The following is a 27753-nucleotide window of genomic DNA, read 5'->3' on the forward strand; positions in this document are numbered from 1 at the left end:
TGGCAGAAGGTGCTTTTATAGGGAGAAAAAAGGTTTCCTAAAACCCCCTACATTTTCTGCTACTGCTGAACCTCCTCTCTTAGCCTGTCATTTTGATTTTTGTATCAGAGCATGGGGTTGTTTTTTATTTCTCCTTGAGTTTTTAGTCAGTAAAAGAGGATTCTTCTGTCTCTGCTGGACTGGGAAGCACAAAATGTTCCTCTGAGAAAAGCTTGGTGTGGTTGTGTGCAAAACCTGCGTGCACAGAGCTGTGAGAATCCCTGGGTACAGGCCATGAAAAATGGGCACAGTGTCCTGGCAGGGCTGCAGGTGAGATCTGGCACTGAGAGCTTCTCTCTTGATTTTGTATTGCTGCTTAGAAACACTGATTGCTGAGAGACTCATCTGCCTTTTAATGAGGATGCACTTACCCCTGGAAGGACAGTGAGGGTAATTTCTCCTGCCCTGGGTGTTTAGGTAGGGCTTGTAGAGCTGTTTATTCGACATGACATTGATTAGGTCTGCAGATGTCAGTCTGCTGAGGATCCATAAAGATAAATCTCATCTTTTTTCTCTGATTCTTTTGTGATTTCATATATCCAGCTGGAGCATGATTTGTTTAAACTTCTTATACTTGAAATGAGCCTCCCTGGTTTTCCATCATAGAGGTTTTCCTCTAGAGTGAGAACTTGTACTGACATCTCATAATTATGTGTTCCTGTCTCTGGAATGCAGATCTGACTTCTTGGATGATCCTGGATCTCCTCTCCAAGTGGGCTTCTTACTTATACTGAACATTGTTGGGGGCAGAAACTTGGGGCCAGCTCTTAAAAGAGCTTCAGAACTTTTGGGAATTCTGGTAATGACACATTTAAGATAATACAAACCAGAGTGAGACCTAGACATCTGTGCAGGATAGGTACTTGGAGATAAATGATTGGACTGAATCAGGGAGTTGAGAAAACTTAAATTAAATGAGAGTTGAGAAAACTTAAATTAAATGAGAGGCAGCCCTTTTAAAACTGCTTTATGTTTGGGACAAAATCCTGCCTTTACATGAACCCAGAATTTCTGAGGAGACTTTGGCTGGCTTAGTCCTCCCTGTGTCTGTTTGTTGCTCCCTGCCCAGGATTCATCCACGTGATGCTGCTGGGTGCCAAATGTCCTTTATCTGCAGCTTGGGTCTGTGCCCTTTGTTCTCTCCTAATCCCAGCACTGTGGGATCCTGTCAAGGGATTCTGGCTGTGGGACATGATTCCATCACTGCTCCCAGAGCTCCAGGCTGAGCTCTGCCTGTGTCTCCCTGGTGGCTGCCCTGGGTAAGAGGTGACCCAGCCACCTCCCCATGGTGTCACCACACCAAGGCCTGGCCACAGCTGCAAACCAGCAGGTGCCTGGCAAGTGTGGGGCTGTTCAGGACCTGCCACTTGTGGCATTCATATTTTCTGAAAAATCTTTTGCCCAGGATTTTTCTCCTGGGAAGATGAGAAGCCTCAGAGAAAAGGTGTGACGGTGTTCACAGGGGTCTGAGGATGAGGGAAGAGATGTAGATCTGACTCCATGTTACAGAAGGCTTGATTTATTATTTTATGATATATATTACATTAAAATACACTAAAAGAATAGAAGAAAAAGTTTCATCTCAGAAGGCTAGCTAAGCTAAGAATAGAATGGAATGAATAACAAAGGTTTGTGGCTCGGACAGAGAGAGAGCCAGCTCTGCTGTGATTGGCCATTAATTCCAAACATGCTCGTGAGACCAATCCCAGATGCACCTGTTGCATTCCACAGCAGCAGATAATCATGGTTTACATTTTGTTTCTGAGGCCTCTCAGCTTCTCAGAAAGAAAAAATCCTAAGAGAAGGATTTTACATGAAAAGATGTCTGGGACAAAAAGGAAAACAACTTTTATCTCATTTGCTTCTCCTGTGTTGTGCTCATGTGGAATGTGTTTGGATATTGTTTACCCACATTCTGCTGTGAATTGTTTTGTCTCATTGGCCAAGCTCTGTTGGGACTCTGGAGACAGTAATGAGTTTTCATTATTATCTTTTTAGCATTCTCTAAGTATCCTTTCTGTATTCTTTAGTATAGCTTAGTATAGTGTTCTTTAATATAAAATAGTATCATAAAATAATAAATTAGCCTTCTGAGAACATGGAGTCAGATTCATCATTCCTCCCTTCATTGGGGCACCACACAAATACAATAGAATACAACAAGCACTCCCACCTGGGCTGGTAGGGGAGGCTGTGGAGAGACTCCAGCACCTTTCCAGGTGCAGTGGCTGCAGGCATTTGGGGTGTCCCCAGCACCATCAGCACTGCAGGGCCTGCAGTGCCCCTGGGAAGGGCTGCAGAGAGAGCTGCTCTGCAGGTCAGTGCTTTTCCTGACCACAAACTGAACCCTGGGCTCAGGCTGACCTTCTCCTCTGAGGGCAAGGACAGCACCCAGCAAGGCTGGCCACGCTCTCAGGGGCTCTGGGTAGCAGGTCAAGCCTGGCTCCTTCCTGCCCCTCACACAGGGATTTGCCTTTTAGATGGATTTTCCACCCCTGTCCCCTTTTCCTGCCTCCTGCTGGGAGGAGGTTCAGGGCCAGTTCTCCTGTTTGCATCCCAGGACTCTCTGAGGGGCAGGCAGAGGTTGTGCCCTCTTTGGCAAGGAAGTGTCTGCAGAGTTTCACCATTTTTTGCAGCCCTCACAGTGGCAGAAGGGATTTCCTCTTATTTTCTTGATATTTTCCTGTCTTCCTTTATGCTGGTTGCTATTCCCAAGCACTTCTCTGGGTTAGCCACAAGGTGCCATCAGCAGACACTGCTACACCAGAACTGGGGGCTGGAGACACACAGAGAGCCGGGCAAGAACACCCTGATGCTACAGAGAGGGAAAAGGTAATTAATAATAAAAACCATAATCAGAAGGAGATCAAAACACAAAGGAAAACACACCAAGGACAGGCAGCTGCACCTCTGCGTCCCTTGCAGGGTTTTTACTGTTGCTCTGGCAATCTCAGTTCAGATTTGGTTTTTTTTTTTTTTTTTTTTTTTTTTTTTTGTTAAACTGATTTTAATCCTTCTTGCCCCAATGCCAGGGGCATCCAGCAGTGTCCCTGCAGCCCTGTGGTCCCTGGCTGGCTGCTGGGAGAGCACAAATCACAGGGTGTGACTCCCCTGCCTCCCAGGCTAACCGTCTGATCCAAGGCAATGAGCACGTCAAGGGGAAATAATTGGAAAAGGGAGAGCAAGGATAGGCTTGGATACCATTTGCTTGACTTCTTCAAATCCAGAAATGCCATTCTCAACCTGCTTGGTTGGTTTGCTGGCAGACAATTGGCCAATACCACAAAATGTCTCTCCAGATCTTTCATGATTTGTTATCAGTCCCACTGAGGAATGGGGTGTGTGGACCAAATTTCTCCCTGAAGCACCCTATGAACCTCAGGAATTGGAAATCCTTGGCTCAGTGAAAATGGATTTTTGCATGATATTTGATTGTCCTGGGTCAAAACAAAATAAAGACAAAATTACAGATGTCACCGCAAATCATGCTTTGTACAAAAATGCAACGTCTCAGTGCAATCCTGAAGAGCACCTTCCTGAATGTGAAAGAGAATTTCCTGGTGAGATTTTGCAGTGCCCCTCTCAGGTGTCAGCTCACACAGGCAGAGGTCTGACAGGGCAGGTGACAGTGAATTTGCAGAGCAGCTCTGGAAAGAACAGCAAACAGGAAGGGAAGCCCAGGACCCACTTGAGATCCCAGAAGCAGCTCTGGTGGAGACAGGTGTTGTTTACAGAGCAGGGCAAATTGAAGTCTTTTCAAGCGTGTGAAGCCTCTGCAGATTGTACAGTTGTTTTATGACAGGCTGAATTTTGGAAATTGGGATGGAGGTCCTGGAAAAGCAGGTTATACTCCCTGGGCAAGGAGAGGACACAAAGATTTTCCCAACAGGAATTATTGTAGTTCTGCTGTGTGGCAAGGGACTGATTGCAACTGGTCTGGAAAGGCACAGCCAGGACAGGAGCAGGTGGCAGAGGAAGAAGTGAGGAGGATGAGGATGATTTGGAGGAGCTGCCATGCACAAAAGCACAGCACCAGTACCAGAGCAAGGGGGTGAGTGGGAAAGCTTGGCAGGAATGTGGGGCAATGAAGGTGAGGCATGTGCTGCCCTCTTGGATGTGAGGAACTTCTCCCTAATTGCATCTCTGAGTGCCTCTGACACAGCCTGGCTTGTTTGCCCAGTTTCCTTTTTGGCTCCTTTTACAAATTGACCCATTTGCTTCACTTTGTGTATTTTTAATTTTCCTTTGCAAAATAGCCACACTTTGGGCTCATTTGGTAAATTAATATTAGTGCTTCAATAAGGCTGCTATCAGTCCTTATTTTGCACTAAATCTTTCCTACAAGTTTTTTCTTTCTCCCTCCTCCTCTCTATGACTAATAGATATAATTTCAACAGTTTGACTAACTGCCGTGTTATAGAAAAGGCAGTAATTTATACTGATGTAATGGCTGTGATAAAAATCATTTGTGTGCTGATTTTATAAATTAGGTAGGAAATGTGAGTGCCTCTGAAAAATGAAGTGCTACCACATGAATTCCAGTGTTGTTAATGCTTCATACCTTTCTGCTTCATTAAACCAATTTCACGGGGAGATGAGTTAGAGGAGGAAGCTGTGCTGCTTAAGAGAGGCAACAATGGTTTATTGAAAGAAATGGGGATAAGATTAAATTAAGTGCTACTTGAGAAATATGGAAATACAAAAATATTCAAGCTTAGAGATGGCGAATTCAAAAATATGATAAGTTGGCTCTTTCATACCCAAAGAACTGTCTCATCATAATTGCATAGGCTGAATTCACAGGCTACTAATTAATATTGAAGAGTTTCTTGAACCACTCTTATAAATGAATCAGAGTGCCCTAGAACTAATTTATAACTATTTCCTTTTGGAAATCAAGACAACTTAAAATGCTGCTTTCTGTGCATTCCTATCTTAGCTGCTAAATCCTTTGAAATTATTTCTGCTGTATATTTTATATTTATTTATTATTTCACATTTTCCATTTATCAGCTGAATTTAAAGGGATGACTGAAAAAAAAAGGTATAAGATTAAGAAGCCTTCAGGTCTTGTATCCTTCTAATTTAGGATAATGATTTGGAGCAGCCTAAAATAACTTTTCTGACCACTTTTTGATCTGAATCCAGCTGCATTAAAACCAATATGTTCCTGTTAGATTTATGCCAGAACTTTTTTCTGATTGAAGATGTGGAGTATGTAACTTAAAAAAAGAATATGTAACTTAAAAAAGAATAGGTTTATGTCCACAGAAGGCCTTGGAGATCAGGTATGATCCACAACTCAGAGGCTAATTGATTTTTTACCACTTCCATAAAATAGCTGCAGCTATTTTTTCCCCCCCTCCCTTGAGGAACGAGAAGTTTTCATTCTCAAACCACTAAACCCTATTTGTCCTGTGGATGGTGGAACATGTAAATACAAAGGGAGTCATTCATTAAATAAGAGGCTTATGCATACACAAGTTTTAAAAAATGCATAGTTTCAAAGCCCAACTGCGAGGCTGCCATTTTCCCCCAGCTCACAATGAGAACCCTGTGTACAAGTGACCCAAGTGCTGGGATTTGGGCCAGCTCCCAGATTAGCACAGAAAACACGTCCAGGCTCCGTCCCCTCCTCCCCCTGGTGCCCATGGGGGGATCTCAGGGACAGCAGCACTGCCCTGCTTTCCCTCTGTGCTCTGGGGGTGCTGCCCACAGGGTCTGCTTTCAAATAACGTGTGGTAGTTGAGACTGAGACAATACAAAGCAACACTCCATTTTCAGAAGGCTTCAAACTGGGTTTTTTTTTTTTGTTTGTTTGTTTTTTTTTTTTTTATAGCATGTATGAGTTTTATACATTTTAACAAAACTCATAAGTTTACTCATTGGTCACCAAAGTGCTCATTGGAACAGGCAGTTGCAGGTTTCTCTTATTTATCCTTCCTTCTTTTTTGGTTTCTTTGTCAACTGTTGGAGTTCTGGATGCTGAGAATTTCAGACTTTCTATACAGACAGACTCTGACTCCCAGGAGAGCACTGCATTTGACCTGAGGCTGTGGAAAAGGCTTCCAAAATTAATTGATAACACTAAAATTATGAGTGTGTAGTTGGTTGGAATTGTGTAATAACACAAAGTAGAAAACTTAGAGTTTGGGGTTTTAGAATATAGTAATATATATGCAACAAGATGGATGTTTTAGAGCAGAGGCAGGTTATTCTTCTTTACCTTCTTCTTCATTCTGCTTCATGACCTTGGTAGAAAATTCTTTCAGGGGTAAACATAGATCCTCTTATCAAACATGGATCCTTTTATCAAACTTCTCTGTGGCTCACAGAAACTGCTGTAAAACCTCTTCCCCAATAACTCGCCCCACAAAAGGGGGTAATGTGCCAGGCAGCTCTTGCCTCCTGCCAAGTGCTCTGCATTGCCCAGGAGGAGGAACCAGCCCTGAGGATGCTCAGCCCTTCCCGGAGCTCTCTGGGCTGTCACAGCACAGCTCAAGGCTCCTGCCAAGGATCTGCCTGCCAAATGCTGGGCACCATCCACTCCTGCTGCTGCTGGATGGCCCCGGTGGGAATTGGCACTGCCCAGGGCTGGCCTGGGATGTATAATTAACCATTCAGCTCCTCTGCAAGCACAGTGCACAGCACTCATAGCACTCTCTCATTTCTCTTCCTCTCTTTCTTCAAAATCTGTTGAAGGAAGGAGGGAATGGGATAGCAATAAAAATGGGTTTCCTGCCAGTGCAAAAATACTGAGAGTCCAAAGCCTTTGTCACTGCACATAACAAAAAGTTATAATCTTGGAATTTGGAATTATGAAATTTTCTAAAAATAGCTATTTGCCTTTACCCTATAAAAATAGCATGTTTTGACAATTTTTTTTAGAAAAACAAAAGGAACCTGTATGTCCCTATTAGTATTTTTAGTATAGACATCAATTTCCAAGGGAAAAAAAGTGCTTTGAAGCAGCAATAATTGCACAGGATGCATATGGCTTATCTTTGAATTACTCCTTCTGTGAGGTACTCCCTCCTAACTGTACCAGAGTAACATTATTCATTATCCTCTAGAGATAGCAGGACATTTTCTCTGCAATTTGGTGAGTTTTCAGAGGTTTGAGCATGGCATTCCTTTCTCTGTGTGAGTTTGTTCCTGCCCATTTGCAGCCAATCCTTTCTTACCGTGACTGGATGCTGAGGATGGAGCAGAGGCTGATGCTGGGTGTGGTGAATTCCTGTCTGTGGCACTGGTGGCACTGGTGGCACTGGTGGTGGTTGTCACCCAGACTGCCAGAGATCAGCTCCTGAGCAGTCTGAGTTTATTTTTACAAATTCAATTTCTTTCTCTCTTTGATCATGTATTTGATTTTATCTTCTTTCTCTTTTGAATACTATTTTTTCCCTCTAAGTTTGTTTTCTTTTTTTGTTCTCTTATTTTTTCCTTACCCTTTCCCTCCCCCTTTTTCATCTCTGTACTCTGCCTTTTATCCTGCACTAAGTGAATGCAGCTTGTTTTGAGTCCAGGAATAGAAATGCTTGCCACTTTCCCTTTGCTCTGCTCCAGGCATGTGTAAAGCAGCAGATAAATGTTGACAGCATTTTGTCTTTGTACAAGTTGGGCTTACTGCAGGCATTGAGTGCAAATTGCAGAATAAATTCACGTGCTGAATGCTGGAGAAGAATTACTTCAAAGATCTAATAATGGGCAACTGAGGCTGCCCATAGTTGCTAAAGCATTTAGCTTAGTGAGACACTTATAAAAGGTAAACATAAGCACAGAAAAGAACTCTGTAGTTTGCCTGTATAGATTCTTGAACTCCATTCTTTTTTGTATCAATGTGCATTTTGAATCAGTTCATTGGAAGAGAATGAAAGATAGAGGTTGGTTTACAGTGGCCACGAGGTTTTGGCACATCATGAGATATCTCACTCTTTTAAGCACTGAGTTGTACAAGAAAGTCTCATTTTTTCTACCCTCAATTGTATTATTACCCTGGTTGGTTTTAATTTGGAGGCTCTGTTTGGAAGAATTGCATGCTTGCTTTTATTAGAAATTGCTTGTCCATCTAGAGTCCGGCTTTGCTGTTTAAATTAGAAATGTTTTGGGTTTTGTTTCTATATTTTAGATAATCTGAATTAATTATAGAGATTTCATGGTAAAGGGTGGCTATGTCCAGAAGCAGAGCCTTGTAACAAAATTGTGAAATTCCCAGGATTGAAGCTCTTGAACAATTTGGGTCAGTTTGCCACAAGTCTTGCTGCTGCTGCTGCTTCCAAATTTCCTTCTCATTGAAACCATGGCCTGGAAGGAGAAGGGGCTGAAATAATCTTTATCTTGTCCTAAATTAGTCCCTCTCTGTCCTTCCCAGCTGCTCTCAGCTCCACCAAGTGAATAGTTTGTTCAAAGGTGTGAGATTTAAATTCTCCTCTCTCACTCCCACTGCCACATCGATGATTTCCTGCCCTCAGAACTGCTGGTGCCAACAGCAGGGATTGATTTGTTTTGCACAGTGGAAATGGCAGGGCTTGGTATGCTCAGCCCATGGAAAATGTGCACACAATGAAATGCTTTCCTGGCTCATCTCTAGGTGAGTCTCATGCACATCTCTTGCAGGGTTATGAAACCAAACCCTCCAGAGTGCAAAACAAAAGTCTGAATAGTTCTGTGGTCCTGCTCATCAGCTGGCCAAAAACCATCAGCTCATTGGTGCTGGAAGCCTCATGCTGTACATGGCACTTTCTGGAATGTTTTATTCACTCACTGAGCATTTTGAGCTGTGGAAGTGACTCATGAGCACAAATCCCAGCACATTTGGCCTTTTTCACTTTAGGATGTGTGTTTCCAGCATCAAACATTAGTTGGATTTTCCTGTCAGAACAGCAACCTCCAAATGTGTAGATTTGGTGCCAGCATCAGAACAGATTGGTAGAAAATACTCTGTCTAATATCAGAATGGGGAAAATACCAAATACCTTTGTTTTCTATCCCCCACTGAGATGCAAGTTGAGACTTTTGAAAACAGCATTTAAACTTTTATATTTTTTTATTTCACAGCCGAGACACCAGGCAGAAACTTTTGGGGGCTTTTAGTGCAGCTTTTCCCCTTTAATGAAGTTGAGCACAGCTTGTTCGCCACCAGCTTTAATTAGTTCCTCACCACCCCTGTGCTTACCAGGCTGATGATGCTACTGGTAAAGTAGATATAAAATTTACTCATCAAAGTTTTTTACTCATTAAAGTCTAAGCATCAATCATTTTCAAACAGCAGTGACAATCCTTGGTTAGCAGAAATGTCAAGGAGTGGGTGGAACACAGAACAAGGAGGTATCGTGATATCTGGAATAGAATGGGAGGGAAAACACAATCACAGATGGGATCAATGATCCGTGATCAATGATCAATACCATTTGTAGGCAGTAAGAAGCCTCACATTAACTCCCCCAGCCATGGGCCTGGGGTTTTCATGCTTTCTTATCTGTTGACATCAGTGTTTCTTTCCTGTTATTGACCTGCAGGATGGCACATGAGAGGAAATCAAAAGTGCTGTTCAATAAAGTGCACAGGTCCAGAAATGTGAGGGGAGAAATGAAACTGGGAGCTCAGCAGGGCAGGAGGAAGAAGTGAGTGAGGAAGAGGTGAGTGAGCAGAGCTGGCCTGACAAAATGTCATGGTTTGATGCTGATGATGCCCCCATGAAAATATATGCTCCCTGGTGTCTGCAGTGAGATGTGACCAGGAATAGAGCAAAGCAGGCTCCAACTTAGGAATAAAGAAGAAAAACTTTATTAACCTTATTATTAACCATATTAACTTTATTATTTTATATATAGTTGTTAATATAGTTTTTAACTATATTAACAACTATATATAAAAAGAAACACACACAGAACTCAGAACGAAAACCTTCCAAAAAATATTCCTCCTCCCCTCACCAAATTTCCAACACTTCCACCCCTCAGATCATCAACTCTCAGTCCATCACACCCTTAGATAATCAATTCTCAGACCAAATCAGCAGCATAGGAAGCAATGCCTCTCTTTGGGGGTTTTTGCAGGAGGTTGCTGCTCTTTGGCTGTAGAAGTCCTTTTACTGTTCTGCATACTGCAAAAGTAATATTTCTTGATGTTCTTTGGGTGGAATGATAAGTGCTTGCCTAATTCTTAGATATAAATTGGAGGAATTTTTCCTCTGTTTCCAAGATCAATATTTTTCTGCCGTAGAACTTTTTCCTCTTATAGTGTATTAGGCACATATATTGTTTCTTGTCTGTTTCCCCTGATGGAGATCTTGAAGCAAAATTTGTATATTTTCAAATCATGTGGTTTTTTAAACAGGTGTGTGGCTCCCAATCTTTCTTTTATGAGGTTTCTTTTATAGTTAATATGAGGGCCTATAGAATCATGGTTGTTGCCATCAGTGTCATAAGTCTGGTTTGCCTCTGGGGTGCTGCGGAGCTGTGACTCAAACGTGTGTGTTTGCCTTTTTCTAAAGGTGCTGGTCTTATTTTCCCTAAATGTGCCATAGTAAAAAATAAACCACAACATGACATGCAACAATGATGACTTGCCCTGCCTTTATCCCTGTGTTTCCTTTCTGCCAGGAGAAATGCTGCACGTGAAAATCTTGTGGTTGATGACTTAACAGAGTTTGGCATCTTCTCAATATATTTTAATGCCAGGAAAACGTTTCACAGAACAAAGAGCCTTCAACCCTCTGTTGAAACATTAAAAAAAGTATTATAGGTTAATTTTAATATTCAGCTTCTCTATCTGTTGTGGAACTATGAATTTCCTACCCTCCTTAAGAATTTCTAAATCAAGTTGTGACCCATGTAGCCTATTACACAGACCCTCATAAATGGAAATAGTGCCAAAATAGGCCATCAGGAAGGTGCTGCTATAATTAGTGCTCTTGCAGAGAAAGAGAGAAAAGTATTCTGAGGTTTCTTCTTCCTTCTGTGGATAAGAAATATAATAATATATTGCCTGATGATAGCATGATTCCAATGCAAATGGCAGGGGCTGGTGGCTTATTTAACAGGCCTGGCCTGTAGCAAGCCTCCCTTCCCCGCTTCAGTTCAAAATTGATTATTTTAATACAGAATTCCTGAATGAAAGAGGTTCTTGGCCTTTTCCTGGGCTGTTGAATAATGTATGTGGGAGAAAGCAAATAGAAGCAGAGGGTCTCAGCTGCTGGAACAATGGGCTGAGCACAGAGCTGAGGGGGCACATTAGTTTATCATTGCCTTGTCAATCCTCATAGGCTGGGAATCGTGGGATAGCCTGGAAAGAAGCAGCTGCTGAACGTGTGGTAAACTGACCGGGGCACTTTGGAGAGACCACTGCATTTACACATCTGAAAACAAGATATTGATTTTCCCTACAAAGCTGGGCAGGAATAGCCATCCTGGAAAAAAAAAAAAAAAAAAAAAAAAAAAGATATATATATATATATCTGGATTGTGGCTCGTTTGCAAAGCCCTGGTGCTTTCCTGGCTGTGGCCAGGGCTGGGAGCTTCCTCGTGATGGGGCTTGCAAATCTAAAAATAGTCTCTGCATAAACTTTGCTTTTCCTCCTCGCTGATTGACTGCCCTCCTAATCCTTTTAGTGATTCAGATACAAGTAAAATGTAAATGCAAGCGAGCTTTGTGAATGTTCACAAAAATATTTTTCCTCAATCAGTATATTTCTCTTCTTTTTTTTTTTTTAATTTTTATTTTTAAAGTTTTAAAGTATTTTTAAAGTATTCCCTATTGTGGAAGCATTTGATTGATCCTGAACATAAATTTATGTGATATACCCGATATCACAGCTCTGCCCTTTCCAATGGAAGTGGGATTCACTTCTGAGCACCAGTTTGGGTTTAGGACACATCCTCAGGCACAAGGGTTTCTTTCAGAAGTGACAAAAATAAGAAAGTGAAGCAATGGTTGACACAGGCAGAGTGGGATGATTGATTGCTTTAAACAAGGCAAGGTTTAAGGCAGAGATGAGCACACATTTCCTGGTGATTAATATTCAGTAAGATGCTGATGTCTTGCTCTAGGCCCAGTGATCAGGATGCTTTTATGTGCCTTTATTGCCACATGTTGATGATTATTATTTTAACTATCAAAAATCCTATTTATGACTCAGGATTTTCTCTGCTGGGTGCAAACAAGACATGTTCACAATGTGAATCACAACAGGTTAAGAAGTTTCAAGTGAAATAAAGTGGCCTGTCAGAGGGGACACATTTTTTGTCTGTGCAGGTCTAATTGTGGATCCAGATTCACCACAGGGGTAATGAGCTGGTTTGTCCTTATCTCTGTCCTTATCTCTTGAATGACACAGCAAACATGAAAAACTTTGGGTTTATGAGCTGCTCTTATGATTTTGTCTGTGAAAAAGCAGCTGCCTCATCACTCAGCTGGTGTAAACATTGCATTTTAGAAAATGTTGTAAAATAAAAGAATATTTTGATATGGGATATCATCATCCATAGTCAAAAGGGCTCCCAAAAGTGGGACAAAATGAAGGCATGAATTTGTGCAGGGAATTTCCAGGTTATTACAAGGTTTTCCATCTGCAGAGATATAGGAAATCAGGATCCTCATTGCCTTCCAGTCTGATATTGTGATGAGAGCAACAGAAGAACTAGAGTAGGATAAAAAGATTTTTTTTGCACCCTTTTAAAGTCACGGAGTGTTTAACACCTTTACTGAGGTTGGATTCCTCTATCAGTGAGCTGTATCACAAAATATGATCACTTCAAATCAGGGTTCTAAGTCTGCATCTGATAAATGAATAAATGCTCAGTTTTCCTGGTGCTCAGAGGAGCCAGATCCTCCTGCTGATTGCAATGAGAATTCAGTGATTTTAAAAACAGTTTCATTCATATCTGGACTCAGCACTCTGGGTATAGGCAAGTATTGTCTTAATTAATTATTTTTGAATCAAGGCAGATTTTGCTCTCAGATGTGATCAAGCTTAACCTATTAGGAATTCACAGATTGTGCTGTGTGATTTCCTGACATCTCTGGTTTGAGCTGCTTCCTGTGAATACCCTCCCAGGAATAGCCACATCAGGAAAATGTGAGAGGAGACACTGAAATTCTGTGGTGAGAATCTCCTGACTAAGCAGCAAGGAGAAAAGGCTGAATGACATCAGCCAAAGACCAACTTTATCATTTACTGGAACTTCACATTCTGTTTGCTTCAGAGATCTTCTTTTGAACAATAACAAGCTCAAAGTGCCCAATCTTTCATCCCTTTCCCTGTGACTTTAATTTTGCACTGGGTGAGCCAGAAAGGATCCTCTTAAACTGTGAAACAGAGGAAGGGTTGTTTCTCCTATACATTAATATAATCCTTCAAAACTTACTTGAATTAATTGCATGGGCAGAAAGCAGTAACAGAACAAGATGAAGTCTTGATCAAAAAGGTGCAGTTTCTGTGTCTTTTCTTAATGAAATAAATGCCAATAATTTATAAGCAAAGAAAGCATTGGAGGAGTTTTACTGAGCACTTTTAAGACCAGCCACAGACTCTAGATTCATTAAAATCCATTAAAATTCATGACTTATAGAGTGGTGTGCCTGTCAGCTCGGCTCAGTTTCCATTCTGGTGGCACAACCATGCCACTTGTCCATGGGATAATCTCAGCAACATGTCCCAGGTTATATATATTTGAATTCGTTAAATTCAAAGCAAGAACTACCCCAGAAGTGAACATAATGAGGGAATATACAAATATAGGCAAGTGTGGTTGGAGATCTCAGACAATTGTAAAAAAAACAGTGGAAATGATGAATTCCCAGACAAACTTAAAAAATCCCAGTGGAAATGATGAGTTACAATGCCCTTAAATAAAAAACCCTTGCAGAATTCCTTGTAGCTGCCACTTTACAGCTGGACAAACCCTTGGTTCCTCTCCTGCCCTTCCTCCCTGGCCATGCCAAACCCTGCTGTCCTGGCTGTGCTACCCCACAATCTCCTTTCCCCTCTTCCCACTGCACCTCAGGGAATTTTGTGCCTCATTTTCCCCAGCCTGGCCCTGGATTGCCAAGCTCCTACAGCATCCCTTGCTCCCTTGTGGGTGTTCCCATCACACCTTTCCTTGTAACCAGCAATGTCCTCTCCTTGTTTTGGTTCCCATTTCCCCTCTCCCAGTTTACAAAGCATTCTGCAAAGTTAAACATCAATCTGCCCTCAGCTCCCAGCCCCAGGAAAGTGCCACCCTGCTCTGAGCCCTGCCTTGATAACAAGGCCTCTATTACAAAGAGAATAGCAATATTAAAGTAATTTTCTCAAAACATTTTCTTCTCTGCCTGCGTGGTGTGGGGGAGAAGCAAGAAGGAATACCTGCATTTTCTTCCAGAGTAAATGCTTTTCAAATTACTCATTCTGCACAGCAGCTAAATGCCTTTCATATTCCCCTAAAAAATAGAGGCTGATAGGTATTCTTCCATTTCAAAAGATTTTTGGAATATATGAAAAGTTTTATTAGAGAATAATTAGTCTTGCTTTGTTTCCACTGATGTTACAAAAGCATTTAGCTATTTTCCCAGAACAAGAATGCTTCATAGAATAAAGTTTTAGAAAATATAATCCATGTGGGTTTTTTTCAGAGGACAGAGATAAGATTAATCAGAGCTATCTCTGTAGTGCAAAAAGCAGTTAAATTTAACTTTAAACGATGAAGTGATACAGAAAGACTTTTAATGTGCTTGTTCCTTCTTGCCCACAGTGGTTTGCACTGGATGCAGTCTTTCACATCAATTTTTTTTATACAACTGGCTCAAGATATCCTGCTTTGAAACTGCTGGTGAAAGTGCAGGGAGTGAAACAGTTAATTGAGAATCTGAGTTGAGTATCCTTTTCTTTTAGTAAAAATTTGTGTCAAATTTGTTGCTTCTGTGCCTTTCCTGTTGTGTTAACCTGCAGGGAGAGGAAACCTGGGACCCTGTGCTCCTCCTCTCCCTGAGTCCTGGCTCTGAACCAGTGATCTCCTTAACCTGGCTCCCTTTATCTGCTCACAGATAAGGCTTGGTCAGAGGTTAAACTCTTCCAACTGGCTCACTGTGGTTTATTGTGACCGTGTTCACAGGGGTTCTTGGATAAGGGAAGAGACGAGGATCTGACTCCATGTTTCAGAAGGCTGATTTATTATTTTATGATATATATTACATTAAAACTATACTAAAAGAATAGAAGAAAGGATTTCATCAGAAGGCTGGCTAAGAATAGAATAAGAAGGAATGATAACAAAGGTTTGTGGCTTGGACAGAGAGTCCGAGCCAGCTGACTGTGATTGGCCATTAATTAGAAGCAACCAACATGAGCTAATCAAAGATCCACCTGTTGCATTCCACAGCAGCAGATAATCAATGGTTACATTTTGTTCCTGAGGCCTCTGAGCTTCTCAGGAGGAAAAATCCTACAGTAAGGACTTTACATAAAAGATGTCTACGACAGTTTATCACCTTTTATTTTTCATAGAAGATGTCCCAGGTGGGTGCAATGTCACAGCGCAGCCCTTTGCCATCAGAGTGGCTCTTGCTTGGTTCTTTTCAGTCCACTGCATTTTCTTACTGCTCCACCATGAGTTCATTTACCAGCTGGTGATTTTCACTCCACCTCTCTTTCCTGGAGAAGTTTCTTTCCCTTGCTGGCAGTTGAGGATGCTGGCTGTGGAAACAGGACTGCCTTCCACTCCTGGAAAGGTTAACTCAAACTGGGAGGGTGAGGAGGGGCATTTGTGAGTGCTGTCCCTCTGCATTCAGAGCTGTAAAGGTGTCCTTTTTCCCTTGGACTGAATATGAAGCTGGTGAAATATAAATCCAGTTTAACGTCATCTGATGGAGCAGGATCTGCATTTCCCTGGGATATCTGCCAATGCATCTTGTTGCCACACCTGAGGGCTTCCAGGTTTCATCTCAGCAAGGCATTCATCAAATTCACCAATTCTTTTCATGCAGGATCAAATATCTCCAGATGTGGCTGAGCAGTGGCTGCAGGTCCTCTCTGACTCAGACAGGCCCACAGGGAAGAGGCTCCTTGACCTCACCTGTGGGGTGGGAGTTAAGAAACACAAACCATTTTCAGGTAATCTGGAAATACCTCTGTGACATTCTGCACTTTTTGCTGGTTATTTTCCTGTATTAGTCAGGCTGAAACCAAAGGCAGCTGCAGTTGAGGGTAATCAAGGGTAACTTTCTGTCAAACCTTGCTGTAGTATGTGCAGCCAGAAATCGGCCTGTTCTAAACCTCAGCACTGTCACACTGTCAGGGACAAACACATCCCTGGAAGCACTCACTGCAGCTTTGCCTTTATAGAGAAGGCAAACAACTGCTCTGATGGGTGAGACCTTTATACAGGTGCCCATACAAAAGTGTGGGATTCACATTGTCTGAACCTGAGAGAGGCAGAGAAAAGAATGATCAAAACAATTCTTATCTCATTTGCTGTGCCAAAGCAGAATGCAATATGGAGATTGTTTACCCACAGTGATGGGGTTTTGTTTCCTTGGGCTGTCAGGGCCAAGCACATGTCCAGACTGTCAGGAGACAGTCACGAGATTTGTTCAGTGACTTTGGTGCTTGTGCAGTTTCAGTTTAGATGTAGTGTAATATAATATAGAATAATATAGTATATAAAGTAATTAATTCTGGTTATCAATGGAGTCCTCCTCGTCATTTCTTCCCACATGTCAGGGCCCTGCTTTACAATCCAAAAGTTCACAGCAGCTGATCTATTCAGTGAGATGACATCTCCCCAAAATGCTGCAGAAGCTTTATGTGTGTGTGTAAAAGGTCTCTGTGGTCATCTGGCCAGTGAAAATGTATTTATGTGCTTGGCATATATTTAATGTCATCTGTCTTCACAAAAAGTCTGAGCATCAGGAAGACAAGATTCATGCAGGAACATTGTCTTCCTCCATTCTCCAAAGATCGTCAGAGGTTTTGAAGGTCTGTTTGACTTTGCTTAGTTTAACGTTGTAATGAGAAGTGACTTTTTCTACCTCCACAGCATCAGGAAATTCCTGTCTCTTGTGGTGGACAGGGGTCTAAATCAGAAAGTTCATCTGGAGGCTCAGCCCTGCTCTGGTGCTGGTGCCACTCACAGGTGAGAACCAACTGCAGGAGAGTAGAACTCTCCAGGCTAACCTTTCATAATTTTATTTTGCACAATCCAGGGGCTGCACAACCATTTCTGATGTCCCTGGGGAGAGCAAGCCTCCTGCTCTGCTCCTGCAACACAGACCTGCTCTGCTGAACACTGCACATGGTCAATGTGGGAAACCCAGAATGGGACTGTTTGCTCTGGCCTAAAAGGATTTATTAATGCATTAATGTGCATTAAAATATTAATGCATCTCAACTTCTCCTGGTCAAAAAGTACAGTCTGATATGACACTATAAAAGGAGAGGTGAAAGAAAAACTCAGTCCCCATGGGAGAAGAAATTTGTACATTGAAAAAGCAAAAAAAAAATCTCAAAATTACAAATGTTTCATCTTATTTATTGCTTCACTGATTGCTGAACTATGGAAAGAAAATTCCTGACCATTATCTTAGCGATCACTCCAGTTTCTTCAGTTAAGCTTTAGATTGCCTAAAATGCTAACATTTTCAATTTAATCCATTAAATACATACAAAGTAAAAATCTTCAATTAATGGGGAAAAAAGAGTTTAAAGCTAATTGTGGGCAACTTCTATGTAAGCCCATCTTCTGAAGGATCTCTTTATCCCAAATCTCCCTTACATTTTTTAAACTCACAGCCTAAAGCATATTTTCTTTTCCCAGCACTGCTAGAATTCAAGCTGCATCTTTAGCTGGTTTAATGGAGCCACAAGGCATTACATTAGACAGCTTTTTCCTAGTTCACAGAGGTCATATTGACATGTAACTCGTGGCATTTCCTTGTCTCCAAGATAAGATAAAGCAGAAGGGAAGTGTTCAGTTCCAGGTGAGTGGGAGAGGGCACAAGGAATGGGAAGAAGATAAGAGTGTTTGATGCAGGTGGGAATTTATCATGCAGTGTCTTTTTCCTCTCAGGTTGCAGTTGCAGAGGAGGCAACAGCACCTCAGTCCTGCCTGAGGAATGCAAGCAAATAAAGGAATGAACTGTTGGTCAGTCACTGTCTCCTTTCAAATCTCATAAGGCTGCAGCAGTTTTACCTGAGATGGGATAACTTCTGCTATTCTCTCATGCCAGAATAGCAAAATAAATTCAAGTAGAGCCTTTTAGTGGGTGGTTTTCAACCCTGTGTTCCCAGCAGAGCCCAATAAATTCCACAGCTGTAAAAAACTGGACTGGATTTTATCAACAGAATGCAGCTTCTTTTCAGCAAAGAGATTTCTAAACCTTCTCCTTTTCTCAGTGAAGAGTTTTCTGCTCTCTTCTACCCCAGTGCAGCTTCGACTGGCAGTGCTGGCAGTGCCGAGTTTGCTGCTGTCCTTGCTGAGTGCAGCTGATCAATAGCACAAGGCTGCCAGATTCCCTGGCTCCAGGATTCCCCTTCCCACTGGGAACAACTGCTCTGAGCCTTTTGTGCACCTCTTGTAGAGGTGAAGATGTTCCCTCAGTCTTTTCCTTAGGATTTTCATAGAATTTCTCGGACACCAGGAGGAATTCCTGCACAGAAAGGGCTGTTAAACTTTGGGAGGGGTTGCCCAGTGAAGTTTGGGGTCCCCATCCCTGGAGGTGTCCAAGGAACCCTTGGATGTGGCACTCATTGCTCTGGGCTGGGTGACAAAGGTGGTGGCTGGTCACAGGTTGGACTTGATGATCTTGAAGGTCTTTGCCAACCCAAATTATTCTGTTTTTTGTGATTTTTTTGCCAGTTTGTGGCTATAAAGGATTTTCCTTAGGATTTTTGTAACATCTCTTGAACACCAGGAGGAACTTCTTCGTAGAAGGGGCTGTTAAACCTTGGGAGGGGTTGCCCAGGGAGTTTTGGGGTCCCCATCCCTGGAGGTGTCCAAGGAACCCCTGGATGTGTCCAAGGTGTCCATGAATCCCTGGAGGTGTCCAGCTGGGAATGTGGGATTCAGTGCTCTGGGCTGGGTGACAAAGGCGGTGGCTGGTCACAGGTTGGGCTTGATGATCTTGAAGGTCTTTGCCAACCCAAATTATTCTGTTATTTTGTGATTTTTTTGCCAGCTTGTGGCTGTAAGGGACAAACTGAAGTTCATGATCAGTAGATTGCAGATAAATTGTTCTAATAGTGGGGGTTTTGTCCAGTTGTCTTGAATATGAGCTTTATTTTTCTTCCAGACTTGGATTTGAAGGGGACTGGGGACAATTGTGGGCATCAGACTTAATTTCCTGAATGGCCTAAGCAGTGCACTCTCTGTGAACTGCTGCTGCAAGGTCAGTATGTCAGTAAAATATCTTTAAAAATCCCTTTTTCTCATTCATGTGCCTTTTCTCTCGAACCTTGGATTCTCTGGTACCATTTTTGTGCTGTAAATATCAGATTTTAGGAACAGTAGCAGCAGTTCTGGGTGTAAGGGTAAAACTCCTGTTGTTCCTATGGCTTCTGCTGCTTGTGTGCCCCAAGCTCTCACTGGCCCCTCGCTCCTTTATTGTGCAGGACACTGATTTTCTTCCACAACCCCACTGATTTTTCCAAAGCTTCCCCAGACAGATTCCTCAGCCTGCTCTTGTGGCCTGCATACTTCATTTCCAGGTTTATTTTAAGTTTGGCTCTACTGAGATGTGGATTTGCTCATATTTGTGCATAACTTACCAAGCCATCCACCTCACCTTGTATTGCTGGTCCAGCCTTTTTTAGTTAATATTTCCCCACTCTCTGTTCTTTATCTGTGAAGTTTTTATCTTTGCTTTTTCTCTGAGTAATTGATAGAAATATGAAGCAGCAGAGAACAAACCCTCAGGGACTGCACTTGAACCAGCTGCTAAACATGATTTCTATTTAGCAGCATGTGGAAATGCATTATTTAACCAGCATTTAATCCACCCAGTGACACAATTTTAGCATTTATTTGTCTGGTTTATTAATCAAGATGTCTCCTATAAACATCACAGACATACAAACACTTTTCATCAACATCTGGCCATAAAACTGTTGGTTTTGAGGTGGTCTGACAGTGGAAGTTGTAGACAAACCTGATCAGCTTTGGGCTGATGCCTTCCTTGTTCTTCTGTCTGTCTTTAGTTGGGGATGTGTTGTTTGATTCTCCTGGGATTATTTCCTTCTCATTTTTTTAGACACCTCCTGATTTCACATATCCAGACATAGCCAATGAAACTCTAAAAATAATATCATTACAACCAAGAAAATGGCCATTCTCTTTACTGATGGATTACTTTCAAATAGGTAAAACAGCTGAAATGAAGATTGTCCAGATAAACAGTGTGTGGTTTGGGGTTTTTCTGAGATCTAATCATCATGCAAAGCAAGATGATAATATTACTTTATGATATGGTCACAGCTAATGTTGAAATGTGTTAATGACTATGGGTAAAACATTGCATTAGAGTAATGCAGTACAATTATTTCTGTGTTGTTAGGTTGTATCTAAGTAGGTATCTGGAGCAGCCTTTGTTCAAGAAAGCAGAAATCTGTGAGGAATAATACCATGTGTATATTGCCTGAATATAATAAGCAGTAAATTACCTTCAAAATCTGATGGGAGAAGTTCCTCCTCAAAAAGCGCATCTCAGAGCAGCTCTGTCGCATCAATGTGCTTAAATAAAGGGGAAAATAACCCTAATGTGGCCCGCTCCCAAATTTTTCATCATCCAATTAATATTTTACTAAACCATCATATTTAGGCAGAAAAAATCCTTTGGTAAAACCATAGTAAGTTGTTTTTCCATGAACTGCCTGGTGCTGTTTCACTTATAAAGCTGCAGATGCAAATGAGCATTGCCAATAACTCCTCAACAGAAACTGCAATGTATCACCTGGATACTCAATGCTGCAAGCTGGAAAACTGGACAAATTATACAAATAAACCGCCTGCCCTATCTGTTCCATGGGAATTTTGAGCAAAATACTTATATTTAAAATTTATACTTAAAAATTAATAGATAATATATAAAATTATATATAGAACTTATAGATAATTTTAATAATTTACACTATAATATAAATATAGTTTTATAATAATATATAAAAATTAATATAATATAAATATATTACAATAATACTATAAATATATGATAAAACGTTCTGTTAGAATTCTAATATCTATATACATTATATAATATTATATATTATATAATATTATATATAGTATATAATATATTGTATATATTAAAATAATCTTAATATAATTTTAATATTGTTATATAAATTATATTTCTCTAAATAAATATAAATATTAAAATATTTATATATAGACATTCTGTTAAATATATATTATATTTTAATATATATTATATATAATTTAATTTTAAAGTTATCAATTATTTAAATTTTATATTATAGAAAATATATATAGTACATACATGCATATATATATATATATATATATATATATATATATATATATATATATATATATATAATTTCTAGAAAAATGAAGACTTTACTGAAAACAGTTTTTATAACAGGTGTTGAGCCACTTTCTTCTCTGTTAATACCAAGTTAAACCTCACTTCTGTAAAGCCTGTGCTGATTTTTCCACCCTTGGAGTGGGTGGTGACCCTGTGGTGGCACTCGAGGTGCAGCTGGCCCTGAGCAGGAAGGGTTAAGTTTTTTGGGGAGTTCATTGTTGGAGATTCCCAGTGGGGCTGAGCTCACCGAGGTGCAGCTGTCCCAGAGCCACCAAATCAGCTGTGACTGACACAGTTGGACATGACAAATCACCCAGCAAAGTGCAGCAGGACAAAAACCATATTTTTCTATATTTTTCTGGTGATCTCTGGTTAAAGTAGCTTCATTTCCCCAGATTTTGCACCCTGCGCTTGATAAGGGGCAGGAGGACGGAGAACAAATGAAGGGGTTTCCTGGTGAAGAAAAGGCACAAGCGGTTGTGGCATGGGCACAGTAAAACTTGGGCAGAGAGTGGTTTGTGCAGCCTTTTCACAGGGGAAACCCTTGGGAAGATGATTTCTTTGGGTGTGAGGAGCTGAAGGCACATCAAGGATGCTCTCGTGATGAAGAACAAACACATGGCACGCAGGAGGGCTTCAGACAGGAGCCACAAAAGAAACCACACACCTGTGCAACTTTGTTTGAAAGTACAGTTCTGACCAAAAAACCCCTGAAAAATGCAAAGCCCTGGGTTTCACACACCCAAGGAGAAAGGCTCCTCTTACAGCAGAGTTGTTCTCTCTGCTTCTGGCTCCGTGCCATGCTCAGGACACGAGATACAACATTTCCACAGGGATTCCAAAGTTGTTTTCAGGATGAATCCCAGCCTTCTCCCACTGCTGCTGTGCCTGAGCATCCACACACAAGGACTGCAGCAAAAACTCCTTCTAAATCCTGATACACCTGCTTTGAGAAGGATGTGTTTCACTTTCCTTGGAGTGCTGTATAATTAGAAATGTCCAACAAGTTTATGCAGAGAAAAGTTCAGCTGCAGCTTGGTTTTGCAAAGCTATTTTCTCTTGTTCATTTTCTTTTTTTAAATAATTGATGGCTTTATTTAAAAACTGACATTATATGTGTAATTTGGACATTATGACAGTCCCATAGGAGAAACAATTGAAAGATGTCTTTGAAAATTCAAACAAGGTAAGATATAATAGTAAAAACAAGCTGAAAAATATTCCAGTTCTAAGAAAATGACCCCATAATTAAGCTCTCTATGTTTTTCTGTTTACTCATCTTATTGTTTGTGGCCTTTTCTCATTCTTTCTCAGTGCAGTTAAGCAGGCAACAAGTTCTATGCAGGAAAATATAAAGGTGTAATGCATATATACATATAATGGTACAAAGTTCAGGTTTTTACAGCCAGGCAATGAGAACTCAACATTAAAAAAATTGAAGGCATTTGCTTTTTTTGGGTTTTTGGTAGGTTTTTTTGGGGGGGTGGGGAGGGGTTTGTTGCATGAATGTGGATTTAGGAGTTTAATTGTAAGCCCCTGAGTTGGTGTTTTGTGCCATGCAACAGCCAGATCCATGCTGTGATAAAGTGGCCTCTCAAGAAGCAAGAAAAACTGAGGTATCAGCTTTCAAGAAGCTGCCTTTTCCTTTACTTCTGCAGTATTTATCCCCTAAGACTCTTGCCAAGCACAGGAGGAGAAGCAGCTGTTTAAAATTAGAGCAGTACACATGTTAACAAGTGCCTGTACATCCCTTGGCAGAGGCAGGGGAATACACTGGAAAATAACAGGCTTTTAAAACTGCTTTACTGCCCTGAAAACTGGTAGTGTTTGAGAGTTTCAGGTGTGCCCTGTTTTCCAGGCAGGGCTCCTCAGCTGGCTGCACATTTTCTGTAACCTGCCAGGGAGCAAGAAATAGGCAAAATTGGCAGAATATTCCTTTATTTTTGGGTAGGGATTGGCACAGAGCATTCTGCTCTAGAGGAGTTTCTGTGATGGAAGTGTTGTTCCCATGCAGAATGCAACGCTGGGAATCTCCAATTTCTTACACAGAGGAGATTTTATATTCAACCAAACACAAATGAGTGTGCTGAGCTGGTGCATGGGAATACACTGGAAAATAATAGAAGCTTTTAAAGCTGCTTTACTGCGCTGAAAACTGGTGGTGTTTGAGAGCTTCAGGTTGTAGTTGTGACCTGTTTTCCAGGCAGGGCACCTCAGCTGCCTGCACATTTTCTGTGACCTGCCAGGGAGCTGGGCAAACAAAGAATAGGCAAAATTGGAAGAATATCCCAATTTTTTGGGTAGGATTCTGCTTTAGAGGAGTTTCTGGGATGAAAGCGTTGTTCTCATGAATGTAACATTGGGAACCTCCAATTTCCTACACAGAGGAGTTTTTATATTCAAAGAAGCACAAATGAGTGTGCTGAGTTGGTGCGAGTGCCAGGCTCTTCTCACTGGTAGCGAGTGAGAACATAGGAAGAGATGGCCTCAAGTTGTGCCAGGGGAGGTTTAAATTGAAAATTAGGAAAAATTTCATTGGGAAAAATTTGGGAAAAATTTCATTGGGAGAAATTTTCATTGGGAAAAATTTCATTTCCACTGAACAGGGAGTGGAGTCAGCATCCCTGGAAGTGTCCAAAGAACGTGTGGAGGTGGCACCTGAGGACAGGGCTGGTGCTGGGCTGTTGGTTGGACTTGGTCATTTCAGAGGTCTTCTCCAAGACTTTTTCAAGTCTTTCTCAGAAGTCTGGCTCCAAGCTGAGCAATTCCAGCCTTCCACACCTGTGATTAGGAGCTCGGTGGGGGCAGCTTGGCCCATTGCTCCTTAATTTTGGGGTGACTTTGCTCTCACTGAGAGCCGGGAGAGCATCACTCACCCTTGCCCTTGCCCTGCCCTGGATGAGCTTGGACAGCTCCACACCCACCTCTGCTGCCCCTTCCCGGCTCCCAGGGTTGGTTTGTCCTCAGAAGGACCCTCTGAGCCTCCTCTGCCCCGGGGGATTGGAAACCTGAGCCTGTGAGCCTGCAGCTCCCCAGGGAAGAGCACCACATTAGCCTGGAATGATGACCTGGCCAGCCGTGTTTCCCCTGGGGTCTCTCACAAGATATCATTTCAAACCTGGGATCACCTTCTCAGAGCCTCAGGACTGAGTGTCAGCAACATCCCCTCGGTGTTTCCACACCTTTTCCACTCTAATCCTTCTGTTCTCCTTTTCTTTTCCCCCTGCTCCCCTTTTTCCCTCTCAGCAGCTCTGTGTCTGGGTGAATATCTGAATATTCTTGGGCTAAGCTGGTTACTGTTTGTATTCTGTAAACCCCACTCTTCCAAAAACATGGATTATTGAGGTTCTTAAATATAGGCACATTGCACTTCCCAACTAATGCTTAAGGTTTTAAAAAGTTAAAAGTTTTTAAACACGTTTTTGCACGTTTAAAAACTTCATCCTTTTCCAAGTCCACCTAAATAAAAATCAAGCAAAACACTGTAAGGTGGAAGTAATCGAGTTTTAGAAGATGACATTTGAAACCCATCTGTGAGAATGAATCTGTTTTACTTTTGGCTAAATCACATGGGGATTAAGGGTTTATTTTAGGCAAGTCCTTGGCTACTCGTAAGAAGCACTGTAGTATCAAAAAGAGTCTTTCCAAAGTGCTTTGGTTATGTTGCTTGTTACTCTGACAAGAGGTTGCAGAAAAAATTAAGGTTAAATTTCATGTTGCTCTCCCAGTTTCCTCAAAATTCTGTTTTTCATGTGTGATACAGCCACCAGCATCTGGATGAACAAAGCTGTCTTGCAAAGTGCTTCTGAGTACTTAAATCCCAGCTTAATATGTTGAAGGAGGAAACTTAATTATGCTGTAAGTATGCAAAAATAATTATTTCTGTTCTCAAAAAAAAAAAATAGATCTTTCTGAAACAATTTGTATATTAACCTTTTTTCAGAGGGGATTGTTTAATTCCTGTTTACAAGTGTTTGGCTTTTGTAACTATGATTTTGCTGTAAGTTTCCCCCCCTTTTTTCCCCCTATTTTTCTCATTAGAAACCAATGCTGCAACCTATTTGTTCAAACAAAGATGTTTCCTCTCAATAAATCATCAGATGAGCTATTGGCTTCATAATCTTTACTTAAACCCAAAAATATCCACATGGGTGCACAGCATTTGGCTAATTAATTTCTGATAATTTGCAGTGTTCACAGCCAGCTGCCAGGGGCTCCTGTGAGTGTTAATCTGTTAGCCATGGTGAAATGATTGGAGATCTGCTCCTGCTGGTTGCCAGATAAATTCTTCCTATGACAATGTCACTAGGTTAATTAATTCAATTAATGACTCCCAGTGCAATGTTTTTCTTTGTCTTCTTCATTTGCCACAGGCTGCTGAACAGGTACTCCCAGGGATGGATTCTGAAGTTGTGTCACAGATAAGGAGTTATGGACCATTTGCATGTCTAGTTCTGAAGTGTTTTTTTTTAAATGAAGTTCAGTAGCAGTTAATTCCATCAGAAATTTGTTTGTTTTCTGTTTTCTCTTAAATGTAAGCAGTCAATTACCCATCACCTTATTATTTCCAGGTACAGTCATGAGTTTAGGTAACTTCATTTTTAAAAATGTTTTAATATTTTTTTATTTTGCTTTATTTTAGGTAACTTTATTTTTTTATTTAGGTAATTTTAATTTTTACTCACTCTGTAACTTTGCTCTACGCAAATTGCAAATTTGCTTTCACCTTTAAAAAGAGGAACTTCCAAGCTGGATCAGCCCTCAGGTGTATCTGCCTTATCATCCCAGATCCAATAATAGTTCTGTTCTATGAAGTTTAACAAGTAGAAAAATGCATTTTACATATAGCTGGTGGGTTTTTTATTAAGGGAAAAGTGAAAGATGCTTCCAAAGGGGACATGTGGAAAGGATGTCATAGGCAGCCCCAAGATTCTCTGTCTTGAATGTCACCTCATTTTGCTGGGCAAAACTAGGAGGCTTTGGAGAGAGCAGCCTTCACTTTTTAGATAATCTCATCTAAAAATGGGAGTAAAGCACAGAGCAAGCAGTGAAATGAGGATGAAAGTCAATTTTTCTTCTCTTCAGCTAAGGAGCAAAGCAGGGGCATCATGGTCTCTGTTGATCTGGTTGTACACCACCACTCCTGGGGCATCCTGCAGATCCCTGTGGATTTACATTATAAATTGATATTTTTACTGAGGCCACCCTGTATTCTCCCTACGGTGTTTCCATTCATGGTTTTGGTTTTATTCCTTTTCTTGAATACAAGGTAAAATCACATTTGAATGTAAATTCTGGGTTTGGAAAAGAGCTGAAACAAGCTGTAAATCCAAATCCCACCACCACTGAGGCTCTGTCCTGGCTTTTGGGTTAGTCCCCATTTGGTATATGACTAAATCAGGCTTAGAATAATTTTAATATCTGGATGATTAAAACTGGTTTAAACCCAGTTAAAGCTCCAAAAGGCTTCCAGCAAAAGCTGTGTCTTGCCCTGGGGCATCACAACAAGCTGAACGAAAAATGCAGTAAAGGTGTGAATGTGGAAAATCCTCTATCTGAGGGACCAGAGGGAGCTGCCTGTTCCATTTGCCCCACAGAGGAATATCTGGCATTTGGGGCTGTATTTTCAGAGATTCTCAGCTGGCTCCCAGTGCTGTTCTCCTGTGCCATATTCACCTCTCTGAATTGTGGATTCCAGGTCTTAAAAAAATAATTATGATGTCTGTGGTGGAGGGAAAAGGGAGGGTTTCACACCAAGGGAGGAAGATCTCAGCCACTTTATAATGGGTTATTTTTCTATTAGTCAGCAAACTGAAGGGGTTTGGTACAAAGCCAGGACCAGGACCATGCACCTCTCTGAATTGTGGACTGAGGGTGAGGTGCTCTCCCCACGCCAGGTGCACACCCTTGACTTTGTTTCCAGGCACAGCAATGAGTATTTTGCCTTAGTAAAGGTCAGGAGGATCAGGCTCCACAGTGCAATTTCATAAGAAAATGAAGTGGATGAGATCCTTCTCTCCAGACCATGCAGAAGGGACACCTCAAGTTCACTGCTGAGCTCTGCCAGCCTCAAACAAAGCCTGCCCTGAAGTTTACGGCATCTTCTGACACTTGTCATCTCATGAAAAGCCTATTATCCCCCTGAGGGGGAAATCACCACGTGCTTTTCTCTAAATGCAGCCCAAGCACATCGTTTTT

At 41.3% G+C, this 27753-nt stretch overlaps 1 long non-coding RNA gene across 2 annotated transcripts in view; it reads left to right on the top strand.

Annotated features, from left to right (window-relative positions):
* The first annotated feature begins 19308 nt into the window (after window positions 1-19308).
* LOC141730869 (uncharacterized) overlaps window positions 19309-27753 on the top strand; it is a 41611-nt gene continuing 33166 nt past the window's right edge. For both annotated transcript variants that reach the window (XR_012582714.1, XR_012582715.1), the window contains exons 1-2: window positions 19309-19401; window positions 25319-25413. This is a non-coding gene — a long non-coding RNA (uncharacterized LOC141730869). The remainder of the gene's footprint in view (window positions 19402-25318; window positions 25414-27753) is intronic.

The sequence above is a fragment of the Zonotrichia albicollis genome, chromosome 14 (genome assembly GCF_047830755.1).
Source record: "Zonotrichia albicollis isolate bZonAlb1 chromosome 14, bZonAlb1.hap1, whole genome shotgun sequence".
Lineage (NCBI taxonomy): Eukaryota > Metazoa > Chordata > Aves > Passeriformes > Passerellidae > Zonotrichia > Zonotrichia albicollis.